The 27425-nt window shown below is 38.0% G+C and overlaps 1 protein-coding gene across 2 annotated transcripts in view; it reads left to right on the forward strand.

Moving 5' to 3' along the window:
- CD247 (CD247 molecule) overlaps nucleotides 1-27425 on the forward strand; it is a 341193-nt gene that overhangs the window by 139752 nt on the left and 174016 nt on the right. The gene's annotated exons all lie outside the window — the stretch shown is intronic.

Raw genomic sequence — 27425 nt, forward strand, 5'->3', positions numbered from 1 at the left:
TTACTACATTCACCCATAGAGGTCTATTATGTGAGGGATTTACTACACTCTTGCTATCTGACCTGAACGTTACTACATTCACCCATAGAGGTTTATTATGTGAGGCTTTAGTGCACTCTTGCTATCTGACCTGAACTTTACTACATTCACCCATAGAGGTCTATTATGTGAGGGATTTAGTGCACTCTTGCTATCTGACCTTAACTTTACTACATTCACCCATAGAGGTTTATTATGTGAGGAATTTAGTGCACTCTTGCTATCTGACATGACTTTACTGCATTCACCCATAGAGGTTTATTATGTGAGGGATTTAGTGCACTCTTGCTATCTGACATTAACTTCACTGCATTCACCCATAGAGGTCTATTATGTGAGGGATTTAGTGCACTCTTGCTATCTGACATGACTTTACTGCATTCACCCATAGAGGTCTATTATGTGATTTAGTGCACTCTTGCTATCTGACATGACTTTACTGCATTCACCCATAGAGGTTTATTATGTGAGGGATTTAGTGCACTCTTGCTATCTGACATGACTTTACTGCATTTACCCATAGAGGTTTATTATGTGAGGGATTTAGTGTACTCTTGCTGTCCGACATGACTTTACTGCATTCACCCATAGAGGTTTATTATGTGAGGGATTTAGTGCACTCTTGCTATCTGACCTGAACTTTACTACATTCACCCATAGAGGTCTATTATGTGATTTAGTGCACTCTTGCTATCCGACAGAACTTTACTGCATTCACCCATAGAGGTTTATTATGTGAGGGATTTAGTGCACTCTTGCTATCTGACATGACTTTACTGCATTCACCCATAGAGGTTTATTATGTGAGGGATTTAGTGCACTCTTGCTATCCGACATGACTTTACTGCATTCACCCATAGAGGTTTATTATGTGAGGGATTTAGTGCACTCTTGCTATCTGACATGACTTTACTGCATTCACCCATAGAGGTTTATTATGTGAGGGATTTAGTGCACTCTTGCTATCTGACATTAACTTCACTGCATTCACCCATAGAGGTTTATTATGTGAGGGATTTAGTGCACTCTTGCTATCTGACATGACTTTACTGCATTCACCCATAGAGGTCTATTATGTGATTTAGTGCACTCTTGCTATCTGACATGACTTTACTACATTCACCCATAGAGGTCTATTATGTGATTTAGTGCACTCTTGCTATCTGACATGACTTTACTGCATTCACCCATAGAGGTCTATTATGTGATTTAGTGCACTCTTGCTATCCGACATGACTTTACTGCATTCACCCATAGAGGTCTATTATGTGATTTAGTGCACTCTTGCTATCTGACATGACTTTACTGCATTCACCCATAGAGGTTTATTATGTGCGGGATTTAGTGCACTCTTGCTATCTGACATGACTTTACTGCATTCACCCATAGAGGTCTATTATGTGATTTAGTGCACTCTTGCTATCTGACATGACTTTACTGCATTTACCCATAGAGGTCTATTATGTGATTTAGTGCACTCTTACTATATGACCTGACTTTACTGCATTCACCCATAGAGGTCTATTATGTGATTTAGTGCACTCTTGCTATCCGACATGACTTTACTGCATTTACCCATAGAGGTCTATTATGTGATTTAGTGCACTCTTGCTATATGACCTGACTTTACTACATTCACCCATAGAGGTTTATTATGTGATTTAGTGCACTCTTGCTATATGACCTGACTTTACTACATTCACCCATAGAGGTCTATTATGTGATTTAGTGCACTCTTGCTATATGACCTGACTTTACTACATTCACCCATAGAGGTTTATTATGTGATTTAGTGCACTCTTGCTATATGACATGACTTTACTACATTCACCCATAGAGGTTTATTATGTGATTTAGTGCACTCTTGCTATATGACATGACTTTACTGCATTCACCCATAGAGGTCTATTATGTCATTTAGTGCACTCTTGCTATATGACATGACTTTACTGCATTCACCTATAGAGGTTTATTATGTGATTTAGTGCACTCTTGCTATATGACATGACTTTACTGCATTCACCCATAGAGGTTTATTATGTGATTTAGTGCACTCTTGCTATCTGACCTGACTTTACTGCATTCACCCATAGAGGTCTATTATGTGATTTAGTGCACTCTTGCTATCTGACCTGACTTTACTGCATTCACCCATAGAGGTCTATTATGTGATTTAGTGCACTCTTGCTATCTGACCTGACTTTACTGCATTCACCCATAGAGGTCTATTATGTGATTTAGTGCACTCTTGCTATCTGACCTGACTTTACTGCATTCACCCATAGAGGTCTATTATGTGATTTAGTGCACTCATGCTATCTGACCTGACTTTACTGCATTCACCCATAGAGGTTTATTATGTGATTTAGTGCACTCTTGCTATACGACATGACTTTACTGCATTCACCCATAGAGGTTTATTATGTGATTTAGTGCACTCTTGCTATCTGACCTGACTTTACTGCATTCACCTATAGAGGTCTATTATGTGATTTAGTGCACTCTTGCTATCGGACATGACTTTACTGCATTCACCCATAGTGGTCTATTATGTGATTTAGTGCACTCTTGCTATCTGACCTGACTTTACTGCATTCACCCATAGAGGTTTATTATGTGATTTAGTGCACTCTTGCTATCTGACATGACTTTACTGCATTCACCCATAGAGGTTTATTATGTGATTTAGTGCACTCTTGCTATCTGACATGACTTTACTGCATTCACCCATAGAGGTTTATTATGTGATTTAGTGCACTCTTGCTATCTGACCTGACTTTACTGCATTCACCTATAGAGGTCTATTATGTGATTTAGTGCACTCTTGCTATATAACATGCAGATGTTAGCACATCACAGACTATTGCTTGAGCAGTAAAAAATAACTTGTAATATGAGCACTAAAATAGAAACAATAGTGAACTATTAAAAAAAATCACTAATATTTTTGCGCTTCACTTGTAATTCATGGCATCATTTTTAATAAAAAATTATAAATTGAGGAAAAAAGATATATGACCACTATATATTTTTAGAAAGAAAGGGACATAATTTAATGTATTTAATTAGTACAGTGACAAATAAGATATAAGTATTTAAATATTATTGTGTCTGGATAGGACACAAATCATTATAGGATACATAATATCCAGAACATCTTAACGTCTGCTACATATTAAGTAGACAATCATCGCAGCATAGTTACTGTTCTGAACCATATACTTGCTCGAATGGAAGTTTCAGGTAAAATTATTTTAGTTGTTTTTAACAATAGCTCTCTTAAAGTGACAGTAAACTTAAAACTTTCTCAGGTCCTATATTAATTACTGTGCTGATTAAACAAGTGTGATGCTTCCCCAATTGTTGCAGTATTAACTATTTTCAGGTCTTCCCTTGCACCCTCTGATGTTGCCTGTAGTTCATTCTGTCCACTGCAAAGACTTTTTTTTATCATATGTATTATCAGGCAATACAACTGACAATCCACTCCAAAGGAAAGGCAAATGCACAATCCCAGTGCACACTATTAAATGCAAATGCACGCTATCTTTCCTAAGGAGTGGGTGGTACACCGTATCATTGGCTGAACTGCTTATAAAGAAAAAAAAAGCCTTCTGAAGGGGGGCAGTGGGGGATTATCTAAAGTAGTCAAAATCAAACAGATAATATATTATTGGATATATTATATATTTGCATACAAAGAGAGAAGCGCTCTACCAGGAACGAACAACAGCTCAGTGGCTTGTTCTATGGCGATTTACCACCTGGAAGCAGCCTCTTTTAGACCAGTGTGCTTTTCACAGAAGAATACTTTCCTGAAGTATATCAGTCTGATCCCGCCAATTAAGGTCAGTCCAGCCCCGAAATACCAGGCAATTCTCCTCTGAACAAGGAACATGACAACCCCAGACGATCGTTTCGGCCTCCTATGGGCCTTGTCAGTGAGGTGCAGCCACATTCCTCTAAGCACACTGGGCAAGGAGTCCACGTCTGGTTTCCCCCATCACCCATAGGGAGACTTCCCCAGGGTCATAATAATTTGCATACAAAGAGAGAAGCGCTCTACCAGGAACGAACAACAGCTCAGTGTGCTTCCGGGTGGTAAATCGCCATAGAACAAGCCACTGAGCTGTTGTTCGTTCCTGGTAGAGCGCTTCTCTCTTTGTATGCAAAATATATTATATATTTACAGAGATATTGACTTTTTTTTTAATAAATTGCGTGCCATAGTGGGTAGTAACTGTTATTCTGTATTAGTTGCCAATTATAACGCACCTCAGTTTCCCTAAGTGGGATGATATTTACTTTGTTAGTAATAGAATTATTAATTGCCTTTGATTATGAGTAACTTTATTAAGAATCATTTAAAAAAAAGAATAAAAATGACCACATTTTTTTAATAGCCAATGCGCAATCCGACCTCCAGAAGTTAGCGTGCCTGAGGGTTTAGGTTGAGTGATAACTTTTCACTTTCAACTTGTAATATGGGCGCAAGAATAAGAGCGCTATTGACTTCACTTTAGAGATGTTAGTGCTCAACACCGTTATTAGTTTTGCATTCCACTTGTAATCTAGGCTTATAACTATATAGGTCAAAATGATACGTTGATAAATAGATTAAACATGTCCAAGTTCAATCAAGTTGATATTTAAATGAGGTGATAATACCTAAACAAAAAAGCCATAATTTTTGTGGTAAAAATAGTCTTAATGATATATATATATACTGTATATATATATATATAGATTTACCTTGTAATTTTAAGACACTTTTAAATTCACTTCTATTTTTAAATGTGCTTCATTCTTTTTGTATCCCTGGTTGAAAAAGAATACGCACAAATACTATACTAGTGGGAGTTAGCTGCTGATTGGTGCCTGCACATATTTGTCTCTTGTGATTGGCTAACTAAATGTGTTCAGCTAGCTATATGTAGTGCAATACTATTCCTTCAACAAAGGATAACAAGCGAATGAAGCAAATTTGATAATAAAAGTAAATTGAAAGTTTTTTAAAATTGTATGTTCTATCTAAATCATGAAAGAACATTTTGGGGTTTCCTATCCCTTTAAGGTCAGTTATAATTAGTGTTAAATCTTATATGCCTAGATTATGAGTTTTGTCGGTAACGATGTGTGGTGCTAACGAGCAGTTTATGCTCAACGCTCACCTACAGACAGCGCTGGTATTACGGGTTTTTACAAACCCGGCGTTAGCCGCAGAAAAGTGAGCGGAGAGCAAAATTTAGCTCCACATCTCACCTCAATACCAGCGCTGCTTACGTTAGCGGTGAGCAGGTAAAACGTGCTCGTTCACGATTTCCCCATAGGAATCAATCGGGGAGAGTCGGCTGAAAAAAAACCTAAGACCTTCAAAAAAGCAACGTAAAGCTCCTAACGCAGCCCCATTGATTCCTATGGGGAAATAAAATTTATGTCTACACCTAACACCCTAACATGAACCCCGAGTCTAAACACCCCTAATCTTACATTTATTAACCCCTAATTTGCCACCCCCGACATCACCTGCATATTATTACCACTAATCTTCCGCTCCGGACACCGCTGCCACCTACATTATACTTATGAACCCCTACTCTGCTGCCCCCAATGTCGCCGCCACCTACCTACATTTATAAACCCTTAATCTGCCGCCCCCAACGTCACTGCCACTATAATAAAGTTATTAACCCCTAAATCTAAGTCTAACCCTAACCCCTAAATATAATTTAAATAAATCTAAATAAATATTACTATCATTAACTAAATTATTACTATTTAAAACTAAATACTTACCTGTAAAATAAACCCTAAGCTAGCTACAATATAACTAACAGTTACATTGTAGCTAGTTTAGGGTTTATTTTATTTTACAGGCAACTTTGTATATATTTTAACTAGGTACAATAGTTATTAAATAGTAATACCCCTACTCTAAAACCCACCCGATCCCCCCTTAAAAAAACCTAACACTACCCCATTGAAGATCACCCTACCTTGAGCCAAGGACATCCGGACCGGCAGACATCTTCATCCAGGCGGCATCTTCTATCTTCATCCTTCCGGAGTGGAGCGGAACCATCTTCTTTCCAGCCGATGCAGAGCCATCCTCTGCAATCAAAGTCCTAACGAAGAATGAATATTCCTTTAACTGATGTCATCCAAGATGGCATCCCCCAAATTCCGATTGGCTGATAGGATTCTATCAGCCATTCGGAATTAAGGTAGGAAAATTCAGATTGGCTGATTGGATCAGCCAATAGAATGCGAGGTCAATTCTATTGGCTGATCCAATCAGCCAATCAGATTGAACTTCAATCCGATTGGCTGATTAAATCAACCAATCAGATTTTTCCTACCTTAATTCCAATTGGCTGATGGAATACTATCAGCCAATCGGAATTTGAGGGACGCCATCTTGGATGACGTCATTTAAAGGTACCTTCATTCTTCGTTAGGACTTCGATTGAAGAGGATGGCTCCGCGTCGGCTGGATAGAAGATGGCTCCGCTCTGCTCCGGAAGGATGAAGATAGAAGATGCCGCCTGGATGAAGATGTCTGCAGGTTCGGATGTCCTCTTCTGCCCCATCGGTGCCCGGCTGGGTGAAGATGGCTCAAGGTAGGGTGATCTTCAATGGGGTAGTGTTAGTTTTTTTTAAGGGGGGATCGGGTGGGTTTTAGAGTAGGGGTGTGTGGGTTATAATGTTGGGGGGGTATTGTATTTCTTTTTTTTTACAGGTAAAAGAGCTGATAACTTTGGGGCAATGTCCCGCAAAAAGCCCTTTTAAGGGCTATTTGTAATTTAGTTTAGGATAGGGAATTTTATTATTTTGGGCTTTTTTTATTTTATTATGGGGATTAGATTAGGTGTAATTAGATTAAACTTCTTGTAATATTTTTTTATTTTTTGTAATTTAGTGTTTTTTTTGTAATATAGTTTAGTTTATTTAATTGTATTTTATTTTAGATAATTGTAGTTAATTTATTTAATTAATTTATTGATAGTGTAGTGTTAGGTGTATTTTTAACTTAGGTTAGGATTTATTTTACAGGTAATTTTGTAATTATTTTAACTAGGTAGCTATTAAATAGTTATTAACTATTTAATAACTATTGTACCTAGTTAAAATAAATACAAAGTTGCCTGTAAAATAAATATAAATCCTAAAATAGCTACAATGTAACTATTAGTTATATTGTAGCTATCTTATGGTTTATTTTATAGGTAAGTATTTAGTTTTAAATAGGAATAATTTATTTAATTATAGTAATTTTATATAGATTTATTACAAATAGATTTAAGTTAGGGGGGTGTTAGGATTAGATTTAGGTTTAGGGTTTAATCCATTTAATATAGTAGCGGTGACGTTGGGGGCGGAAGATTAGGGGTTAATAATTGTAGGCAGGTGGTAGTGACGTTGGGGGTGGCAGATTAAGGGTTAATAACTATAATGTAGGTGTCGGCGATGTTAGGGGCAGCAGATTAGGGGTTCATAGGTATAATGTAGGTGGCGGCAATGTCCGGTCGGCAGATTAGGGGTTAAATAATTTTATTATAGTGTTTGCGATGTGGGGGGGCCTCGGTTTAGGGGTTAATAGGTAGTTTATGGGTGTTAGTGTACTTTTTAGCACTGTAGTTAAGAGCTTTATGTTCCGACGTTAGCCGATAAAACTCTTAACTACTGACTTTTATATGCGGTAAGAGTCTTGGAGGTAGAGGCTGTACCGCTCACTTCTTCCAAGACTTGTAATACCAGTGTTAGGCAAATCCCATTAAAAAGATTAAAAGGATACACAATTGACGTAAGGGGATTTGCGGTATGGAAAAGTCATGGAAGAAAAGTGAGCGGTACACCTGTACCTGCCTGACTCGTAATAGCAGCGGGCATTAAAAAACAGCATCAGGACCCCTTAACACTGCTTTTTAAAGCTAACGCCGAACTCGTAATCTAGCCGTTAGGGTGTTCATCTAATAGTCCAACTGAAATTCAATTTTCCAATGTTTATTAATTATGGACTAGATTACAAGTGGTGCACTAACCAATTTCGCTACCATGCTAACTTGTGTACATATTACAAGTTAAATTAAATGCATTAGCTCGAGCACAAACTAAATAAGCGGTCATTGGGTTTGAGTGAAGAGCTATAACAACATAAGTACAATAAAATTAAGTGTTACAGTCATATATACACTGATAAAATATATGACATACATTTGATATATGACAAGGTATTTGTCTGGAAAGGACTATAATTTATTTATTTGTCTAAATATGTGTATAGGTTTATAAATATGTGTGTATATGTGTTTATATATATATATATATATGAATTTACATAAATACATACACATATAAACACATATATACAAACTTATACAGGGAGTGCAGAATTATTAGGCAAATGAGTATTTTGACCACATCATCCTCTTTATGCATGTTGTCTTACTCCAAGCTGTATAGGCTCCAAAGCCTACTACCAATTAAGCATATTAGGTGATGTGCATCTCTGTAATGAGAAGGGGTGTGGTCTAATGACATCAACACCCTATATCAGGTGTGCATAATTATTAGGCAACTTCCTTTCCTTTGGCAAAATGGGTCAAAAGAAGGACTTGACAGGCTCAGAAAAGTCAAAAATAGTGAGATAGCTTGCAGAGGGATGCAGCACTCTTTAAAATTCTAAAATTGCAAAGCGTCTGAAGCGTGATCATTGAACAATCAAGCGTTTCATTCAAAATAGTCAACAGGGTCGTAAGAAGCGTGTGGAAAAACCAAGGCGCAAAATAACTGCCCATGAACTGAGAAAAGTCAAGCGTGCAGCTGCCAAGATGCCACTTGCCACCAGTTTGGCCATATTTCAGAGCTGCAACATCACTGGAGTGTCCAAAAGCACAAGGTGTGCAATACTCAGAGACATGGCCAAGGTAAGAAAGGCTGAAAGACGACCACCACTGAACAAGACACACAAGCTGAAACGTCAAGACTGGGCCAAGAAATATCTCAAGACTGATTTTTCTAAGGTTTTATGGACTGATGAAATGAGAGTGAGTCTTGATGGGCCAGATGGATGGGCCCGTGGCTGGATTGGTAAAGGGCAGAGAGCTCCAGTCCGACTCAGACGCCAGCAAGGTGGAGGTGGAGTACTGGTTTGGACTGGTATCATCAAAGATGAGCTTGTGGGGCCTTTTCGGGTTGAGGATGGAGTCAAGCTCAACTCCCAGTCCTACTGCCAGTTTCTGGAAGACACCTTCTTCAAGCAGTGGTACAGGAAGAAGTCTGCATCCTTCAAGAAAAACATGATTTTCATGCAGGACAATGCTCCATCACACGCGTCAAAGTACTCCACAGCGTGGCTGGCAAGAAAGGGTATAAAAGAAGAAAATCTAATGACATGGCCTCCTTGTTCGCCTGATCTGAACCCCATTGAGAACCTGTGGTCCATCATCAAATGTGAGATTTACAAGGAGGGAAAACAGTACACCTCTCTGAACAGTGTCTGGGAGGCTGTGGTTGCTGCTGCACGCAATGTTGATGGTGAACAGATCAAAACACTGACAGAATCCATGGATGGCAGGCTTTTGAGTGTCCTTGCAAAGAAAGGTGGCTATATTGGTCACTGATTTGTTTTTGTTTTGTTTTTGAATGTCAGAAATGTATATTTGTGAATGTTGAGATGTTATATTGGTTTCACTGGTAAAAATAAATAATTGAAATGGGTATATATTTGTTTTTTGTTAAGTTGCCTAATAATTATGCACAGTAATAGTCACCTGCACACACAGATATCCCCCTAAAATAGCTATAACTAAAAACAAACTAAAAACTACTTCCAAAACTATTCAGCTTTGATATTAATGAGTTTTTTGGGTTCATTGAGAACATGGTTGTTGTTCAATAATAAAATTAATCCTCAAAAATACAACTTGCCTAATAATTCTGCACTCCCTGTATATACACTTTGGAGCCCTTTCAAACTTCAAATATTTTAAAAGTTTAAAAATATTTTTTAATTCATTTTAATATTTAATAATGGTTATATATATATGTATAGGTTAAAAAGCAAACAAAAAACACAGCGCTGAAAAGGCCACCAGGAATCAAACAGTGTAGGATAAATATAATGCTTAATATATAAGAAGAAGCCCAAATGGATATTAGTAGATAACACTATTAGCCTTTAAAAAACATAATTTATGTAAGAACTTACCTGATAAATTCCTTTCTTTCATATTAGCAAGAGTCCATGAGCTAGTGACGTATGGGATATACATTCCTACCAGGAGGGGCAAAGTTTCCCAAACCTTAAAATGCCTATAAATACACCCCTCACCACACCCACAATTCAGTTTAACGAATAGCCAAGAAGTGGGGTGAAAAAGGTGTGAAAGCATCAAAAAAATAAGGAATTGGAATAATTGTGCTTTATACAAAAAAATAATAACCACCACAAAAAAAGGGTGGGTCTCATGGACTCTTGCTAATATGAAAGAAAGGAATTTATCAGGTAAGTTCTTAAATAAATTATGTTTTCTTTCATGTAATTAGCAAGAGTCCATGAGCTAGTGACGTATGGGATAGCAGATACCCAAGATGTGGAACTTCCACGCAAGAGTCACTAGAGAGGGAGGGATAAAATAAAGACAGCCAATTCCGCTGAAAAAAATAATCCACAACCCAAATCAAAAACTTTTAATCTTATAATGAAAAAAACTGAAATTATAAGCAGACAAATCAAACAGAGACAGCTGCCTGAAGTACTTTTCTACCAAAAACTGCTTCAGAAGAAGAAAACACATCAAAATGGTAGAATTTAGTAAAAGTATGCAAAGAAGACCAAGCTGCTGCTTTGCAAATCTGATCAACAGAAGCTTCATTCCTAAAAGCCCAGGAAGTAGAGACTGACCTAGTAGAATGAGCCGTAATCCTTTGAGGCGGGGACTTACCCGACTCCACATAAGCATGATGAATCAAAGACTTTAACCAAGATGCCAAAGAAATGGCAGAAGCCTTCTGACCTTTCCTGGAACCAGAAAAGATAACAAATAGACTAGAAGTCTTTCTAAAATCTTTAGTAGCTTCAACATAATATTTTAAAGCTCTAACTACATCCAATGAATGTAACGACCTTTCCTTAGAATTCTTAGGATTAGGACATAATGAAGGGACAACAATTTCTCTACTAATGTTGTTAGAATTCACAACCTTAGGCAGAAATTGAAATGAAGTCCGCAACACCCCCTTATCCTAATGAAAAATCAGAAAAGGAGATTCACAAGAAAGAGCAGATAACTCAGAAACTCTTCTGGCAGAAGAGATAGCTAAAAGAAACAATACTTTCCAGGAAAGTAATTTAATGTCCAGAGAATGCATAGGCTCAAACGGAGGAGCCTGTAAGGCTGACAAAACCAAATTAAGACTCCAAGGAGGAGAGATTGGCTTAATGACAGGTTTGATACGTACCAAAGCCTGTACAAAACAACGAATATCAGGAAGATGAGCAATCTTTCTGTGAAAAAGAATAGAAAGAGCAGATATTTGTCCTTTCAAGGAATTTGCAGACAAACCTTTATCCAAACCATCCTGAAGAAATTGTAAAATTCTAGGAATTCTGAAAGAATGCCAGGAAAATTTATGAGAAGAACACCAAGAGATGTAAATCTTCCAAACCAGATAATAAATCTTTCTAGAGACAGATTTTCGAGCTTGTAACATAGTTTTAATCACTGAGTCAGAAAAACCTCTAGGACTAAGAATTAAGCGTTCAATTTCCATACCTTCAAATTTAATGATTTGAGATCCTGATGGAAAAAAGGACCTTGAGATAGAAGGTCTGGCCTTAACGGAAGTGTCCAAGGTTGGCAACTGGCCATCCGAACGAGATCCGCAAACCAAAACCTGTGGGGCCTTGCTGGAGCCACCAGCAGTACACATGAGCGTTCCATTAAAATTTTGGAGATTACTTTCGGAAGAAGAACTAGAGGCGGAAAGATATAAGCAGGATGATAATTCCAAGGAATTGACAACGCATCCATTGCTTCCGACTGAGGATCCCGGGATCTGGATAGATACCTGGGAAGTTTCTTGTTCAGATGAGAGGCCATCAGATCTATTTCTGGGAGACCCCAGATTTACACAAATTGTAGAAAAACCTCTGGATGAAGAGACCATTCGCCCGGATGTAACGTCTGGCGACTGAGATAATCCGCTTCCCAATTGTCTACACCTGGGATGTGAACCGCAGAAATTAGACAGGAGCTGGATTCCGCCCATACAAGTATCCGAGATACTTCTCTCATAGCTTGAGGACTGTGAGTCCCACCTTGATGATTGACATATGCCACGGTCGTGACATTGTCTGTTTGAAAACAAATAAACGATTCTCTCTTTAGAAGAGGCCAGAACTGAAGAGCTCTGAAAATCGCACGGAGTTCCAAAATGTTGATTGGTAATCTCGCCTCCTGAGATTCCTAAACCCCCTGCACCGTCAGAGATCCCCATACAGCTCCCCAACCTGAAAGATTTGCATCTGTTGAGATCACAGTCCAGGTTGGACGAACAAAAGAGTCCCCTTGAATTAAACGATGGTGATCCATCCACCAAGTTAGAGATGATCGAACATTGGGATTTAAGGATATTATTTGTGATATCCTTGTATAATCCCTGCACCACTGGTTCAGCATACAAAGCTGAAGTGGTCTCGTGTGAAAACGAGCAAAAGGGATCGCGTCCGAAGCAGCAGTCATGAGACCTAAAATCTCCATGCATAATGCTACCAAAGGGAACAATTGAGACTGAAGGTTTCGACAGGCTGAAACCAATTTCAGACGTCTCTTTTCTGTCAGAGACAAAGTCATGGACACTGAATCTATTTGGAAATCTAAAAAGGTTACTCTTGTCTGAGGAATCAAAGAATTTTTTGGTAAATTGATCCTCCAACCATGTCTTTGAAGAAACAACACAAGTTAATTCGTGTGAGATTCTGCAGAATGTAAAGACTGAGCAAGTACCAAGATATCGTCCAAATAAGGAAATACAGCAATACCCTGTTCTCTGATTACAGAGAGAAGGGCACCTAGAACCTTCGAAAAGATTCTTGGCGCAGTTGCTAGACCAAATGGAAGGGCAATAAACTGGTAATGCTTGTCTAGAAAAGAGAATCTCAGAAACTGGTAGTGATCTGAGTGAATAGGAATATGCAGATATGCATCCTGTAAGTCTATTGTAGACATATAATGCCCTTGTTGAACAAAAGGCAGAATAGTTCTTATAGTCACCATTTTGAATGTTGGTATCCTTACATATCTATTCAATATTTTTAAATCCAGAACTGGTCTGAAAGAATTATCTTTCTTTGGCACAATGAATAGATTTGAATAAAACCCCAGACCCTGTTCCAGAACTGGAACTGGCATAATTACCCCAGCTAACTCTAGGTCTGAAACACATTTCAGAAATGCCTGAGCCTTTACTGGATTTACTGGAATGCGTTAGAGAAAAAATCTTCTCACAGGTGGCCTTACCTTGAAACCTATTCTGTACCCTAGTGAAACAATGCTCTGAATCCAAAGATTGTGAATCGAATTGATCCAAACATCTTTGAAAAATCGTAACCTGCCCCCTACCAGCTGCGCTGGAATGAGGGCCGCACCTTCATGCGGATTTAGGAGCAGGTTTTGACTTTCTGGAAGGCTTGGATTTATTCCAGACTGGATTAGGTTTCCAACCGGAAACCGTTCCTTTAAGAGAAGGGTCTGGCTTTTGCTCTCTATTTTGACGAAAGGAGCGAAAACGATTAGCAGCCCTAAAATTACCTTTAGATTTTTTGCCCTGGGGCAAAAAAGCTCCCTTCCCTCCAGTAACAGTTGAAATTATAGAATCCAACTGAGAACCAAACAACTTATTACATTGGAAAGAGAGAGAAAGCAAAGTTGACTTAGAAGTCATATCTACATTCCAAGATTTAAGCCATAAAGCTCTTCTGGCTAAAATAGCTAAAGACATATACCTGACATCAACTCTAATGATATCAAAAATGGCATCACAGACAAAGTTATTAGCATGTTGAAGAAGTTTAACAATGCTATATGCATTATGATCTTTTACTTGTTGCGCTAAAGCCTCCAACCAAAAAGTTGAAGCTGCAGCAACATCAGCCAAAGATATAGCAGGTCTAAGTAAATTGCCTGAACATAAATAAGCTTTTCTTAAAAAAGATTCAATCTTCCTATCCAAAGGATCTTTAAACGAAGTGCTATCTGCCGTAGGAATAGCAGTACGTTTAGCAAGGGTAGAGATAGCTCCATCAACCTTAGGGATTTTATCCCAAAACTCCAATCTATCAGATGGCACAGGGTACAATTTCTTAAACCTTGGAGAAGGAGTAAATGAAGTACCCAAACTATCCCATTCCCTAGCAATCACATCTGAGATAGCATCAGGAACTGGAAAAACTTCCAGGATTAATACATGAGGCTTATAAACCGAATTTAAACGTTTAGTAGTTTTAGTATCAGGAGGACTGGATTCCTCCATATCTAATGCAATCAAAACTTCTTTTAGTAATGAACGAATAAACTCCATTTTAAATAAATATGAGGATTTATCAGAATCAATATCTGTAGTAGAATCTTCTGAACCAGAAAAAACCTCATCAGTTTTGAAAGACCTTTTACGTTTATTGGAAGGAGAAATAACAGACAGAGCCTTCCTAATAGAATTAGAAACAAATTCTTTTACATTTACAGGAACATCCTGAACGTTAGATGTTGAAGGAACAACAACAGGTAAAGGATTATTACTAATGGAGACACAATCTGCATTGGAAAATTTGTCATGGCAACTAACACAAACTACAGCTGGAGGAACAGTAACCACAAGTTTACAACATATGCACTTAACTTTGGTAGAACCAGCATCAGGCAGCGTCTGTTCATTAGTGGATTTTGATCCAGGGTCGGGATGAGACATCTTGCAATATGTAATTGATAAAACAACATATAAAGCAAAATTATCAAATTCCTTAAATGGCAGTTTCAGGAATGGGAAAGAATGCAAAAAAATAAGCTTCTAGCAACCAGAAGCAATGAAGAGAAATGTTTAAATAATTTGAGTAAAAGATACGCCCCATTTTTTTGGCGCAAAAAAATGTCTGAATACGCATGCGTAATAGAATACCACTTCCGGTGCCGGAAGTGACGAAAATTTTTAGCGCCAAAAAAAGAACGCGCCAAAAATAACGAAATAAAAAGAAACATTTCCCGCCCCCGCGAGCTTAACAGCACGCAGGAAAAATGGCAAAATTAAAATTTTTTCAAGGTAAGAAAAAATAATTAAATGCATTATCCCAATAATTAAACTGACAATCTGAAAATAAGGAATACCGTTTATCCTGAATCAAGGCAAATATAAGTTTATAGACATATATTTAGAACTTTACATATAAAGTGCCCAACCATAGCGTAGAGTGTCACAAAAAATAAGACATACTTACCCCAGGACACTCCTCTACATAATGCATATAGCCAAACCAGTACTGAAATGAGAATCAGTAGAGGTAATGGTATATAAGAGTATATCGTCGATCTGAAAAGGGAGGTAGGAGAAGAAATCTCTACGACCGATAACAGAGAGCCTATGAAAAAGATCCCCTAGAGGTAGACCATTGTTCTCGAATAGGCAATACTCTCTTCACATCCCTCTGACATTCGCTGCACTCTGAGAGGAAAACCGGGCTTCAACCTGTTGCGAAGCGCATATCAACGTAGAATCAAAGCACAAACTTACTTCACCACCTCCACGGGAGGTAAAGTTTGTAAAACTGATTTGTGGGTGTGGTGAGGGGTGTATTTATAGGCATTTTGAGGTTTGGGAAACTTTGCCCCTCCTGGTAGGAATGTATATCCCATACGTCACTAGCTCATGGACTCTTGCTAATTACATGAAAGAAATGTGTGTATAAAAAATATATATGGATTAAAAAATGTCCATGAATTAGAATAGGACAAATAGAGTCATAGGGGCCTATTTATCAAAGGTCTTGCGGACCTGATCCGACAGTGCGGATCATGTCCGCAAGACCTCGCTGAATGAGGAGAGCAATACGCTCTCCATATTCAGCATTGCACCAGCAGCTCACAAGAGCTGCTGGTGCAACGCCTCCCCCTGCAGACTCGCGGCCAATCAGCCGCTAGTAGGGGGTTGTCAATCAACCAGATCGTACTCAATCGGGTTGAATTCCGGCGATTCCTGTCCGCCTCATCAGAGCAGGCGGACAGGGTTATGGAGCAGCCTTTGTGACCACTGCTTCATAACTGCTGTTTCTGGCGAGCCTGAAGACTCGCCAGAAACACGGGCCCACAAGCTCCGTTCGGTGCTTGATAAATGGGCCCCATAGTTACCAATGTGGTATAATGCTTTAAGGAAAGCTCCAATTCTGAGAGAATGATATCCAAAAGGAACTTGCTAGTAGATATGTCTGATCAATTGCAGTATTTTCCAATAACAATATTATCAAATGGACTTATCCCTGGGTGCTGCTTGAATTAGGAAACAAGTTGCTGCTGTTTCATCAAATGGAACAAACTCTGGGGAAAAAACAAAAGCGCAACCCAGATTTAAGGAAGTAAAACAAAATGTATTAAAACACAGTGTGCTATATTGCACTTACAAGATTGCAGGTAAAAACAGGCACATCAGAGATATCCTGGCCATGAACAGCTTCACTGACAACTCAGGATCCACTGCAAGTCCAGTCTTTCAAAAGTCAAATCTTTGCAGGTTTAAACAGCTAATTGCTTCCAGGACCAGTAATGTATGCAGATCCTTTTGAAATCTTTTAGCTTAAAACTCTTTAACTCTACACGTTTCATCTGCCTTCTAAGCAGACTTTGTCAAGAGATTTCCAAACAGAACATAGCTTTTTCTCCCAAACATGCGCTCTTTATGCAATTAGTAAGGTACACTCCCCCTCAGATGATTGGAGAACAACATAAGTAATGTAGCCAATTAGAATGCTTGGAGGAACACACCCTCATGTTCATAAGTTATCTATGCACTCACCCACCAGGGGTAATGTGTATGTTACTTAACTAAAGCATGCAACCAAATTTATAAAGATATATCAAATATACAATGTAAGTAATTTCACATTGTGGTGTATGTTGATATATGCTAATGTGTATGACAAGCTCAGAATGTACTTTTAACTTCTTACAGCTATCAACCATAATGGGGTAAAATAATTACCATTTACAGACCTTGTTATAGACTCCCTGTATGTTAACCCTTACAAAATAGCTGAATATTATTAATACTAAATACCCAACAAGTGTGATACAAGCTAGACCCATAAAACAAAAAACAGAATAGTTCAATTTTATTTAGCCTGTGGTTAAAATTCATGATTTTCGTGCTATAATGTTTGTAAAAATAACTAAGATTTTTGGTTTTATTTTGTTGTTGAACTTTTCCATAGTTAAGAAATAAATTGTAATTGTATTTTTTAATGATAATCATATACACAAAACATTAATAATGTGTAAATATCTTTTAAGTGAATATATAAAATCAAGAAACACTATAGGAAATAAAAGTAAAATAAAAAATAATGTAGCTTAAATATTGGATAGATGAGTTAAAATAAAAATAATAATGGTTTTAACTGTGAATTTTGTAGAAAAATAATTAGCTAACTTTCCTAAAGGATTGTGATCAGACTCATAGTAGCCACTAATCAGCAAATGCTGAACTAAACATAGGCTGGCTCCAAAGCTTACATGCCTGCTCTTTCAAATAAAGAAACCAAGAGAAGGAAGAGAAATTTATAATAGGAGTAAATCTGTATCATGAAAAAAAAAATAGGTTTCATATCCCTTTAACTACTGATACATTTTTCTGTATATAAAATGTACTTTAATTATCTTAAAATATAAGCATATAAATAGAAAACTGATTGCGGGAGAAATACTTTATGGAAAAATGCTCTAACTGCTCATTAGTGAGGTTCCACAAATATCACTTCTTGACCTACTTATTTCATTATTTAAATAGCCTGAAAGTAGGATTAAAAGAGAATTGTTTCACATTTGCTAGTAAAACTGAAGTATGTAAAGTAATTAAAATTAAAGGTTGTACTTTTCTTTTTCAGCAGAGGGTATTGTGCAAACATTAAAAAGGGCAGGAAAATGGCAAATGAAGTTTAACACAAACACATTTAAAACAACTGTCTAAAAATACACAACAAATACAAATCAAAAATTGCAAACCTAAAAGAGATATTAATAAATAAATAAATAATGTAAAGTATTCTTAAAAGGTTAATGATAAATGTTGTTGCAAATGTCAGATAAGCTTAGATCTGAGTTATGCATCAAACAGAATCTAGTGAGTGATGGAATCTCTGAGTAGAATTCAATCAATAGGTACATATATAATGGACAATAATTGTATGGTTTGTAAGATCCTTTCAGCTTCACAAAGTGATGTAAAAAATACTCACAAAACCCTGAATATAGCAAACTACTTTGCTATCATCTATATAAACCCATTTGGTAATTATTGAAGGAAGTAGTTCAGAGACATTTTGTATTTGTTCCTTAGGAATTTTTACTGATGAATAATTTAAGGGAAAGGAAACCCCAAATATTTAATTTATGATTCAGATAGAACTCTGGTTTTCAAACCTGTTCTCATGCCTCCCTAACAGGCCAGGTTTTGAGGATATTTGAACTGAAGCACAGGTGAAAAAATTAGCTGATTAGTAAACATGGTTATTTTACCTGCTCTCATCCAAGTTATCCTGAAAATATGGCCTGTTGGGGAGGCCTGAGGACACGTTTGAAAACCAGTGCTATAGAGCATACAATTTTAATCAACTTTCAAATTAATTTTTATTTTCAAATATGCTTCTTTCTCTTGTTATCCTTTGCTGAAGGAACAGAATTGCACTACTGGCAGCAAGCTGAACACATCTAGTTAGCCAATCACAAGAGACAAATGTGCACAAGCACCAATCACAAGCTAGCTCCCAGTATTGTAGGATATGTGTGTATTCATTTTCAACTATGGATACCAATAGAACATAGAAGTGATAAAAGTGTCTTAAAATAACATGCTTTATCTGATTCTTGCAAGTTTGATTTTGACTTTCTTATCCCTTTAACTTTTGCCAGGCCAACAATGATACATTTATATGCAAAGCTGAGTATTAAAGGGACATTAAACACTTTCGGCTAGATTACGAGTTGTGCGTTAGGGTAAAAAAGCAGCGTTAAGAGGTCTTAACGCTGCTTTTTTACGCCCGCTGGTATTACGAGTCTTGAAGGTTTAGGGTGACCGCACACTTCTTTGGCCTTACCGCAAAACGACTTACGTAAACTTCATAAAGTCTTTTTTCTATGGGACTTCCATAGCGCTGGTATTACAAATCTGTCCTGGGAGGCCAAAAAGTGAGCGGTACAGCCTACCCTGTCAAGATCCCTAACGCATTTATAAGTCAGTAGTTAAGAGTTTTATGGTACAACGCCGTAACATAAAACTCATAACTAAAGTGCTAAAAAGTACACTAACACCCATAAACTACCTATTAACCCCTAAACCGAGGCCCTCCCGCATCACAAACACTATAATACAATTTTTAACCCCTAATCTGCCGCTCCGGACACCGCCGCCACCTACATTATATATAATGTATATATATATATATTAACCCCTAATCTGCTGCCCCAACATCAGGTAGAATAGTTATTAAATAGTTATTAAATATTTAATAACTACTTAGCTAAAATAAAGACAAATTGACCTGTAAAATAAAACCCAACCTAAGTTACACTAACACCTAACACTACAATATAATTAAATACAATTACCTAAATTAAATTAAATTAGCTAAAGTACAAAACCCCCCCCACTAAATTACAGAAAATAATAAACAAATTACAGATATTTAAACTAATTACACCTAATCTAATAGCCCTATTAAAATAAAAAAGCCCCCCAAAATAAAAAAATAAAAAACCCTAGCCTAAACTAAACTACCAATAGCCCTTAAAAGGGCCTTTTGCGGGGCATTGCCCCAAAGTAATCAGCTCTTTTACCTGTAAAAAAAAAATACAAACAGCCCCCCCAACAGTAAAACCCACCACCCACACAACCAACCCCCCAAATAAAATACTATAAAAAAAAACTTAAGCTCCCCATTGCCCTGAAAAGGGCATTTGGATGGGCATTGCCCTTAAAAGGGCAGTTAGCTGTTTTGCCACCCAAACCCTAACCTAAAAATAAAACCCACCCAATACACCCTTAAAAAAACCTAACACTAACCCCCAGAAGATCGACACAAGTCCTTACGCTGTATATTGGATACCAAACTGCGCTGGTTTGGTATATCACTCTATGGGCCAAAAAACTACGGCCGAAGGGTGAAATATACAAGCAAAACTTCTATGTTACGCCGTATATATAGGATACCAAACCAGCGCAAAATTTGGCGGCGTCGGCTTTTGCCGGCGACGCAGCATATCAGATCGGGCCCCTGAAGCTATTGCTGTTGGGATATATTGTAATTAATATAATGGAAATATACGCGTTTGTGCTATTTTCTCATATATTGTGCTTATAGCTAAAGTGAATCTGTTTGCTCACAAGATACCTATTATGTAATTTTTACCTATATAAAGAATGCTCTTTGAAGTAGAATTCCAGTTAATTCCAGTTAAATGTACTTTACAAGGCTAACTACTATCATAATGTCAGGATAGAGTGTATTGTTTTACAGTTGTTATCTGATAAAGCTAATTAGGGACAGATATAGCAGATGGAACGTGTTCAGCCCATTTTACTAAGCAATTATAATTTGTATTCTTATAAGTATGGATTTCTATGTGGTTTTTGCACACCCAGTGTACTTGAAGGGACAGTTTACTCCCCTTTAATTTTTTCCCAATGATCCACTTTACCTGCTGGAGTGTATTCAATTGTTTACAAGTATTTCCTTTACCCTTATATTGGCATTTGAAATAGTTGATTTAGCCTGTGGTATCCCCACCTATTCTGAAAGTTTCTGGCCTTAAAGGGACAGTCTAGGCCAAAATAAACTTTCATGATTCAGATAGAGCATGTCATTTTAAACAACTTTCCAATTTACTTTTATCACCAATTTTGCTTTGTTCTCTTGGTATTCTTAGTTGAAAGCTTAACCTAGGAGGTTCATATGCTAATTTCTTAGACCTTGAAGGCCATCTCTTTTCAGAATGCATTTTAACAGTTTTTCACCACTAGAGGGTGTTAGTTCACGTATTTCATATAACTAACACTGTGCTCGTGCACATGAAGTTATCTGGGAGCAGGCACTGATTGGCTAAACTGCAAGTCTGTCAAAAGAACTGAAATAAAGGGGCAGTTTGCAGAGGCTTAGATACAAGATAATCACAGAGGTTAAAAGTATATTAATATAACTGTGTTGGTTATGCAAAACTGGGGAATGGGTAATAAAGGGATTATCTATCTTTTAAAACAATAAAAATTCTGATGTAGACTGTCCCTTTAAGGCCAAGCTGTGTAAACTCAGCCAGCAGAAGAAATGACACTCACAGTGGGGTATAGAAGAGATAAGGTAATAAAATGTTAATTTTCCATTGTTCTCTCAAAGTATTGGTGAATGTGATTGTTTTATAGACAGATATAAGATAAAGAAGCATGTATATGTACACAATGTGATAAAGTAATGAGATCTGATTATACCTACAAGCTCAACCCATTCTATTAGCTGATTTTGTGTTTTGAAGCCGCAACCTAATTCATTAAACAAATAAGCCTTTAAAAGCAAATACCATACATTTTATACCCTGCAGTTGGTAAAAAAAGTAATTGGAAAACACATTAAGGGAAAACTATTTTACAGTGTACTGTCCCTTTAAATTACGATTTATGCTGTGATGTATGATATGATTTATTCCTGTGTAATTTAAATACAAATTTTAAGTTTTTGATAAAATACATTTTTTGGTGAACAATTGTATTATGGTTTTTGATGCACCTTAACCCCTTAATGACCACAGCACTTTTCCATTTTCTGTCCGTTTGGGACCAAGGCTATTTTTACATTTCTGCGGTGTTTGTGTTTAGCTGTAATTTTCCCCTTACTCATTTAATGTACCCACACATATTATATACCGTTTTTCTCGCCATTAAATGGACTTTCAAAATACACCATTATTTTCATCATATCTTATAATTTACTATAAAAAATTTTATAAAATATGAGGAAAAAATTGAAAAAAACACACTTTTTCTAACTTTGACCCCCAAAATCTGTTATACATCTACAACCACCAAACAAAAACCATGCTAAATAGTTTCTAAATTTTGTCCTGAGTTTAGAAACACCCAATGTTTACATGTTCTTTGCTTTTTTTGCAAGTTATAGGGCCATAAATACAAGTAGCACTTTGCTATTTCCAAACCACTTTTTTTCAAAATTAGCGCTAGTTACGTTGGGACACTGATATCTTTCAGGAATACCTGAATATCCATTGACATGTATATATTTTTTTTTAGAAGACATCCCAAAGTATTGATCTAGGCCCATTTTGGTATATTTCATGCCACCATTTCACCGCCAAATGCGATCAAATAAAAAAAATTGTTCACTTTTTCACAATTTTTTTCACAAACTTTAGGTTTCTCACTGAAATTATTTACAAAAAACTTATGCAATTATAGCATACATGGTTGTAAATGCTTCTTTGGGATCCCCTTTGTTCATAAATAGCAGACATATATGGCTTTGGTTTTGCTTTTTACTAATTAGAAGGCTGCTAAATGAGACTGCGCACCACACATGTATTATGCCCAGCAGTGAAGGGGTTAATTAGGGAGCATGTAGGGAGCTTCTAGGGTTAATTTTAGCTTCAGTGTAGTGTAGTAGACAACCCCAAGTATTGATCTAGGCCCATTTTGGTATATTTCATGCCACCATTTCACCGCCAAATACAATCAAATTAAAAAAAAAACGCTAAATTTTTCACAATTTTAGGTTTCTCACTGAAATTATTTACAGCATGTGCAATTATGGCACAAATAGTTGTAAATGTTTCTCTGGGATCCCCTTTGTTCAGAAATAGCAGACATATATGACTTTGGCGTTGCTTTTTGGTAATTAGAAGGCCGCTAAGTGCTGCTGCGCATCACACATGTATTATGGCCAGCATTTAAGGGGTTAATTAGGTAGTTTGTAGGGAGCTTGCGGGGTTAATTTTAGCTTTAGTGTAGAGATCAGCCTCCCACCTGACACATCAGACCCCCTGATATCTCCCAAACAGCTCCCTTCCCTCCCCCACCCCACAATTGTCCCCGCCATCTTAAAAAGTCTGCCAGTACTAAAATAAAAGTTTTAAAAAAAAACAAAAACATCTTTAGCATATTTACATATGCTACTTTGTAGGATCCCCCTTAGCCCCCAACCTCCCTGATCCCCCCCCCAAAACAGCTCTCTAACCCCCCCCCCCTGCCTTATTGGGGGCCATCTTGGGTACTGGCAGCTGTCTGCCAGTACCCAGTTAACAATATTTTTTTATCTTTTTTATTTAATTTTTTAACAGTTTTCTGTAGTGTAGCTTCCCCACCCCCACGGCTCTCTCTGCACCGGAGGGGTAAAAATTGTTATTGCAGGATGCCTCGATATTGAGGCATCCTGCAATAACCGGAAAGCAGCTGGAAGCGATGAGGATCGCTTCCAGCTGCTTTCCAAACCGAGGACGTACGCCATACGTCCTCAGGCGTTAACTGCCTTTTTTCTGAGGACGTATGGCGTACGTCCACGGTCATTAAGGGGTTAACAATACAATTTTTTCCTGAGTATTTTTGTGTGAACCGTTTAAATGATTCGTTTGTATGATTTTGAAATTACGATTTTCATTGTACACTTTTGTTATGTATGCATCTCCTTCCCATACGAAAATGAAGTTTATGCCCCTTAGCGAGACACACTGTGGCTTTAGAGAATTCCACCAGGGAAATAGAAGGGCTGGCGAGCTTCCTTATAGAAACAGTTGTTTAACAGACCTCATAGAATGGATGAATGCTAGCTGTCTCAAAGTGAACCCTGACAAAACAGAGTTACTCTTGGTGAGGGGCCCCGGGCATCAAAAATATCCCACGATCACCCAACTGGCCTGGAGCTTGGAGGCTCTGAACTCGTTAGTTCAGCAAAGGTACGATTGACGCTGGACTATTTTTTAAACAGCAGATTTCCTCCGTAATAAAATCTGCCTACTTTCATCTGAAAAACATAGCCCAGGATACAACACTTGATTCCACCGGATAATATGCCAACATTAATCCATGCATTTGTATCCTCTAGGCTAGATTACTGCAATGCACTTTACTTGGGCCTCCCAAAAAAAGAACTCCATCGCCTTCAGACGGTACAAAACGCAGCAGCCAGACTATTGACCAATCAAACTCGCTCCTGCCACATAACACTTGTTCTCCACTCCATGCATTGGCTTCCAATTAAATGGCGAACATATTTTAAAATTGGCCTGCTGACCTTCAAAGCCTTAAACAACCAAGGCCAACAGTACCTGAAAGAGCTCCTGACACCCTACATCCCATCCCGTTCACTTAGGTCAGCCAACACATCCCTCCTCGCAGTGCCAAGAATAAGGACAAACTCAGGCTCCAGAGCATTCGGCCACGCTGCCCCTACTTTCTGGAACTCTTTACCGTGCGCAATCAGAGAGGTGCCGTCCTTACAGACTTTTTAAAAAAAAAAAAGCTTAAGACCCATCTCTTACATCAGGCATTCAGTCCGCTTATCTGACCTTCAGAAACTCCTAACTTTTATCTCTTATGTTGGTATATTTGTAAGTGCTTTGAGTCTCACAGGGAGAAAAGTGATATATAAATCACAAATTATTATTATTATATTATATTATTATCTCGCCCGCCCAGAGACCTTTATAAAATCGGGCCCCATGAAAAGCACCCTGCTGACTTCTCAAGGCTAACTCTACTACATATCTTTCACAGATATTCCTATATATACCTGTATATATGCAGACATCCCAACTCTTCCTGAAGTTCAGGGAGTCTCCCTGATTGTAATAGCGGCTCCCTAATGCCAGCAAATGGAAAGCAATCTCCCTGAAACTCCAAGTAACATTATCCAATGTGGCCACAATCCGCAAAAGTGTTTCTTTAAGGAATGCCTTTAGTTCCTGGGACGTTATAAAACCCTCAAAGCAAGCATTAGTAGCCAAAAAGCCCCCACTGATTTTAATAAAATAAAACACAAATACTACCTTATTTACTGCACGTAATTAAACTTCGTATTCTAAAATATTTAAGCATTCAACAAGCGTACGATCACTGGAAAATAGGTTTGTTGTATGTGGTTGTGCAATAAAGCTACTTTTTTTTAATGCGACTTTAGTGGGAAGCTACTTTAATGATAAGTCTCTATCTTATTTAGGGATTCAAGGTGTCCAATATATAACTGGGAGGGGGGGGGGGGTGTCGGCACAGTAGCGGGTGAAGCCACATCCCTGAAATTAGTCTTTGCAGGTTGGGATATCTGTTGCAGTGAATACAGAGCCCCCGGCAGTGCATCTCGGCATCCCACGTAGAGAGACGCCAAGACCAGTCTGATTAGCAGCTACGGCTGCAGCTCTCTAGGCGTTTGCAGCCGCACACTGTCTAGATTTAAAGTGCCAGTCACTAATTGCAGGAACTCCCACTTGGAAGGCGCAGGTGTGTGAGTCCCTATAAAAGGCTACTCCGTACATCACTCTGTACTGAGTTATTGCCTAAGAAGGTCCTTACTTGCTGGTTCCTGCACCCGATTCCTATAATACCTGTGTATGCTTACCTTGCTGCTGAGACCAAACACCTCTGCTGTGATACTTGTGTATGCTTACCTTGCTTCTGAGACTCAGCACCTCAGCTGTGATACCGGTGTATGCTTACCTTGCTTCTGAAACCCAGCACCTCAGCTGTGATACCTGTGTATGCTTACCTTGCTGCTAAGACCAAACACCTCTGCTGTGATACCTGTGTATGCTTACCTTGCTCCTGAAAACAAGCATCTCTGTTGTGATACCTGTGTATGCATAGCTTGCTTCTGCCTAAACCACTACACTGCAAGTATCCCCTACTACCACATAAACCCCTCAAATATACTCTATAAAACAGAACCCACTACCTCATTAACCCTAAATCAGACATAGACCCTAAATGTATTACAAACATAATCTCACAAACACTCACTGTCATACACACATACTCTCATAAGCATTCACTGTCATGCACACTCACTGTCATACAAACATATTCTCACACACACTCACTGTCATACACACATACTCTCTCACACACTCACTGTCATACAGACATACTCTCACACACACTCACTGTCATACACACATACTCTCACACACACACTCACTGTCATACAGACATAATCTCACACACACTCACTGTCATACAGACATAATCTCACACACACTCACTGTCATACACACATACTCTCATAAGCACTCACTGTCCTGCACACATATTTCTTTCATGTAATTAGCAAGAGTCCATGAGCTAGTGACGTATGGGATATACATTCCTACCAGGAGGGGCAAAGTTTCCCAAACCTCAAAATGCCTATAAATACACCCCTCACCACACCCACAATTCAGTTTTACAAACTTTGCCTCCTATGGAGGTGGTGAAGTAAGTTTGTGCTAGATTCTACGTTGATATGCGCTCCGCAGCAAGTTGGAGCCCGGTTTTCCTCTCAGCGTGCAGTGAATGTCAGAGGGATGTGAGGAGAGTATTGCCTATTTGAATGCAGTGATCTCCTTCTACGGGGTCTATTTCATAGGTTCTCTGTTATCGGTCGTAGAGATTCATCTCTTACCTCCCTTTTCAGATCGACAATATACTCTTATATTTACCATTACCTCTGCTGATTTTCGTTTCAGTACTGGTTTGGCTTTCTACAAACGTGTAGATGAGTGTCCTGGGGTAAGTAAATCTTATTTTCTGTGACACTCTAAGCTATGGTTGGGCACTTTATTTATAAAGTTCTAAATATATGTATTCAAACATTTATTTGCCTTGACTCAGAATGTTCAACTTTCCTTATTTTCAGACAGTCATTTTCATATTTGGGATAATGCATTTGAATCAATAATTTTTTTCTTACCTTAAAAATTTGACTTTTTTTCCCTGTGGGCTGTTAGGCTCGCGGGGGCTGAAAATGCTTCATTTTATTGCGTCATTCTTGGCGCGGACTTTTTGGCGCAAAAAATCTTTTCTGTTTCCGGCGTCATACGTGTCGCCGGATGTGGCGTCATTTTTGGCACCAAAAAGCATTTAGGCGCCAAACAATGTGG

This window comes from Bombina bombina, chromosome 3 (genome assembly GCF_027579735.1).
Source record: "Bombina bombina isolate aBomBom1 chromosome 3, aBomBom1.pri, whole genome shotgun sequence".
NCBI classification, from domain to species: Eukaryota; Metazoa; Chordata; class Amphibia; order Anura; family Bombinatoridae; genus Bombina; species Bombina bombina.